This window comes from Melospiza melodia, chromosome 24 (genome assembly GCF_035770615.1).
Source record: "Melospiza melodia melodia isolate bMelMel2 chromosome 24, bMelMel2.pri, whole genome shotgun sequence".
NCBI lineage: Eukaryota > Metazoa > Chordata > Aves > Passeriformes > Passerellidae > Melospiza > Melospiza melodia.
In genome coordinates this window covers 447501-452500 of record NC_086217.1, presented here as the reverse complement: position 1 = coordinate 452500, position 5000 = coordinate 447501, and positions in this window count along the sequence as shown.

Genomic DNA, 5000 nt, shown 5'->3' with positions numbered 1-5000 from the left:
TTTGGGTTAGGGTTAGGGTTAGGGTTAGGGTTAGGGTTAGGGTTAGGGTTAGGGTTAGGGTTAGGGTTAGGGTTAGGGTTAGGGTTAGGGTTAGGGTTAGGGTTAGGGTTAGGGTTAGGGTTAGGGTTAGGGTTTGGGTTAGGGTTAGGGTTAGGGTTAGGGTTAGGGTTAGGGTTAGGATTAGGGTTAGGGTTTGGGTTAGGGTTAGGGTTAGGGTTAGGGTTTGGGTTAGGGTTAGGGTTAGGGTTAGGGTTAGGGTTAGGTTTAGGGGTTAGGGTTAGGGTTAGGATTTGGGTTAGGGTTAGGGTTAGGGTTAGGGTTAGGGTTAGGGTTAGGGTAAGGGTTAGGGTTAGGGTTAGGGTTAGGGTTAGGGTTAGGGTTTGGGTTAGGGTTAGGGTTAGGGTTAGGGTTAGGGTTAGGGTTAGGGTTAGGGTTAGGGTTAGGGTTAGGGTTAGGATTAGGGTTAGGGTTAGGGTTCAGCCTAGGGCTAGGATATTTTGAACCAGGAAGGCCTGAGTTCCAGGCTTACTGCAGCTGCCAAAGACATCCCAAACGGAGCGCAAAAGTGACACAACTTGGCTGCCTCTGCTGCTCTTCTTATGAGTCCATCCCAAACCATAGGCTGATTTTCATTCCTAGCGTTGAGGTTTGAGTTACGCCTAGGTTAGTGTTCTTTGAACCAGAAAACCCTGAGTTCCAAGAACATAGCAACTGTGAAGGACTACCCAAGAAGTGCACAAAAGTACCACAACATGCCTGCCTCCACAGCTATTTCCTTGGGGACATCCCTAATTCCTGGCTGATTTGCCTTTCTCGTCGTCGGGTTGGGGTTAGGTAGGCCTTGTGCTAGGATTTTCAAAATCAGGAAGCCCAGACCTCCAGGCACACTGGAGCTGTGAAAGGCCTCCAAAAGAGAGTGCAAAGGTGCCACAACATGTCTGATTTCACAGCTTTTTCCTTGGCACCATCCCTACACCTAGGCTGATTTATCTGCCTAGGGTTAGGGCCAGGGTTCAGCCTAGGGCTAGTATTTTTTTAACCAGGAAGCCCTGAGTTCCAGGCTTACGGCAGCTGCTAAAGGCATTTCAAAAGGAGCGCAGAAGTGCCACAACATGGCTGCTTTCGCGGCTTTTTCCTTATGAAGAACCGTAATACCCGGCTGATTTACCTTCCTAGGGTTACTGTCAGGCTTAGGCCCTGGGCTAGGATTTTTAAAACTAGGAAGCCCTTAGCTCCAGGCACACTGCAGCTGTTCAAGGCAGCCCAAGGGGAGCGCAAAAGTGACACAACTTGGCTCCCTCTGGTGCTATTTCCATGAGACCATCCCGAACCATAGGCTGATTTTCCTTCCCTGCGTTGAGGTTTGAGTTACGCCTAGGGTTAGTGTTCTTTTAACCAGAAAGCCCTGAGTTCCAAGAACACAGCAGCTGCCAAGGACTAGCCAAGAAGTGCACAAAAGTACCACAACATGCCTGCCTCCACAGATTTTTCCTTGGGGACATCCCTAATTCCTGGCTGATTTGCCTTTCACGTCGTTGGGTCAGAGTTAGGTAGACCTCGTGCTAGGATATTCAAAATCAGGAAGCCCAGACCTCCAGGCACACTGGAGCTGTGAAAGGCATCCAAAGGAGAGTGCAAAAGTGGCACAACATGGCAGCTTTCACAGCTTTTTCCTTAGTAAGAACCCTAATACCCGGCTGATTTACCTTCCTATGGTTAATGTTAGGCTTAGGCCCTGGGCTAGGATTTTTAAAACTAGGAAGCCCTTAGCTCCAGGCACACTGCAACTGTTCAAGGCATCCCAAGAGGGCCGCAAAAGTGACACAACTTGGCTGCCTCTGCTGCTCTTCTCATGAGTCCATCCCGAAACATAGGCTGATTTTCCTTCCTAGCGTTGAGGTTTGAATTACGCCTAGGGTTAAGGTTCGTTGAACCAGAAAATCCTGAGTCCCAAGCACACAGCAGCTGCCAAGGACTAGCCAAGAAGTGCACAAAAGTACCACAACATGCCTGCCTCCACAGCTATTTCCTTGGGAACATCCCTAATTCCTGGCTGATTTGCCTTTCACGTCTTCGGGTTGGGGTTAGGTAGGCCTTGTGCTAGGATTTTCAAAGTCAGGAAGCCCAGACCTCCAGGCACACTGGAGCTGTGAAAGGCATCCAAAAGAGAGTTCAAAAGTGCCACAACATGTCTGCTTTCACGGCTTTTTCCTTGGCAACAAGCCTAACACCAGGCTGATTTACATTCCTAGGGTTAGGGTTAGGGTTAGGGTTAGGGTTAGAGTTAGGGTTAGGGTTAGGGTTAGGGTTAGGGTTAGGGTTAGGGTTAGGGTTTGGGTTAGGGTTAGGTTTAGGGTTAGGGTTAGGGTTAGGGTTAGGGTTAGGGTTAGGGTAAGGGGTTAGGGTTAGGGTTAGGGTTAGGGTTAGGATTAGGTTTAGGGTTAGGGTTTGGGTTAGGGTTAGGGTTAGGGTTAGGATTAGGGTTAGGGTTAGGTTTAGGGGTTAGGGTTTGGGTTAGGGTTAGGGTTAGGGTTAGGGTTAGGGTTAGGGTTAGCGTTAGGTTAGGGTTAGGGTTAGGGTTAGGGTTTAGGGTTAGGGTTAGGGTTAGGGTTAGGGTTAGGGTTTAGGGTTAGGGTTAGGGTTAGGGTTAGTGTTAGGGTTAGGGTTAGGGTTAGGGTTTAGGGTTAGGGTTAGGGTTAGGGTTAGGGTTAGGGTTAGGGTTAGGGTTAGGGCTAGGGTTAGGGTTAGGGTTCAGCCTAGGGCTAGGATATTTTGAACCAGGAAGGCCTGAGTTCCAGGCTTACTGCAGCTGCCAAGGACATCCCAAACGGAGCGCAGAAGTGCCACAACATGGCTGTTTTCACGGCTTTTTCCTTAAAAAGAACCCTAATACCCGGCTGATTTACCTTCCTAGGGTTAATGTTAGGCTTAGGCCCTGGGCTAGGATTTTTAAAACTAGGAAGCCCTTAGCTCCAGGCACACTACAACTGTTCAAGGCATCCCTATGGGAGCACAAAAGTGACACAACTTGGCTGCCTCTGCTGCTCTTCTTATGAGTCCATCCCAAACCATAGGCTGATTTTCATTCCTAGCGTTGAGGTTTGAGTTACGCCTAGGTTAGTGTTCTTTGAACCAGAAAACCCTGAGTTCCAAGAACATAGCAACTGTGAAGGACTACCCAAGAAGTGCACAAAAGTACCACAACATGCCTGCCTCCACAGCTATTTCCTTGGGGACATCCCTAATTCCTGGCTGATTTGCCTTTCTCGTCGTCGGGTTGGGGTTAGGTAGGCCTTGTGCTAGGATTTTCAAAATCAGGAAGCCCAGACCTCCAGGCACACTGGAGCTGTGAAAGGCATCCAAAAGAGAGTGCAAAAGTGCCACAACATGTCTGCTTTCACAGCTTTTTCCTTGGCACCATCCCTATACCTAGGCTGATTTATCTGCCTAGGGTTAGGGCCAGGGTTCAGCCTAGGGCTAGTATTTTTTTAACCAGGAAGCCCTGAGTTCCAGGCTTACGGCAGCTGCTAAAGGCATTTCAAAAGGAGCGCAGAAGTGCCACAGCATGGCTGCTTTCGCGGCTTTTTCCTTATGAAGAACCGTAATACCCGGCTGATTTACCTTCCTAGGGTTACTGTCAGGCTTAGGCCCTGGGCTAGGATTTTTAAAACTAGGAAGCCCTTAGCTCCAGGCACACTGCAGCTGTTCAAGGCAGCCCAAGGGGAGCGCAAAAGTGACACAACTTGGCTCCCTCTGGTGCTATTTCCATGAGACCATCCTGAACCATAGGCTGATTTTCCTTCCCTGCGTTGAGGTTTGAGTTACGCCTAGGGTTAGTGTTCTTTTAACCTGAAAGCCCTGAGTTCCAAGAACACAGCAGCTGCCAAGGACTAGCCAAGAAGTGCACAAAAGTACCACAACATGCCTGCCTCCACAGATTTTTCCTTGGGGACATCCCTAATTCCTGGCTGATTTGCCTTTCACGTCGTCGGGTCAGAGTTAGGTAGACCTCGTGGTAGGATATTTAAAATCAGGAAGCCCAGACCTCCAGGCACACTGGAGCTGTGAAAGGCATCCAAAAGAGAGTGCAAAAGTGGCACAACATGGCAGCTTTCACAGCTTTTTCCTTAGTAAGAACCCTAATACCCGGCTGATTTACCTTCCTATGGTTAATGTTAGGCTTAGGCCCTGGGCTAGGATTTTTAAAACTAGGAAGCCCTTAGCTCCAGGCACACTGCAACTGTTCAAGGCATCCCAAGAGGGCCGCAAAAGTGACACAACTTGGCTGCCTCTGCTGCTCTTCTCATGAGTCCATCCCGAAACATAGGCTGATTTTCCTTCCTAGCGTTGAGGTTTGAATTACGCCTAGGGTTAAGGTTCTTTGAACCAGAAAATCCTGAGTCCCAAGCACACAGCAGCTGCCAAGGACTACCCAAGAAGTGCACAAAAGTACCACAACATGCCTGCCTCCACAGCTATTTCCTTGGGGACATCCCTAATTCCTGGCTGATTTGCCTTTCACGTCTTCGGGTTGGGGTTAGGTAGGCCTTGTGCTAGGATTTTCAAAGTCAGGAAGCCCAGACCTCCAGGCACACTGGAGCTTGTGAAAGGCATCCAAAAGAGAGTTCAAAAGTGCCACAACATGTCTGCTTTCACGGCTTTTTCCTTGGCAAGAAGCCTAACACCAGCTGATTTACATTCCTAGGGTTAGGGTTAGGGTTAGGGTTAGGGTTAGAGTTAGGGTGGTTAGGGTTAGAGTTAGGGTTAGGGTTAGGGTTAGGGTTAGGGTTAGGGTTAGGGTTTGGGTTAGGGTTAGGGTTAGGGTTAGGGGTAGGGTTAGGGTTTGGGTTAGGGTTAGGGTTAGGGTTAGGGTTAGGGTTAGGTTTAGGGGTTAGGGTTAGGGTTAGGATTTGGGTTAGGGTTAGGGTTAGGGTTAGGGTTAGGGTTAGGGTTAGGGTTTGGGTTAGGGTTAGGGTTAGGGTTAGGGTTAGGGTTAGGGT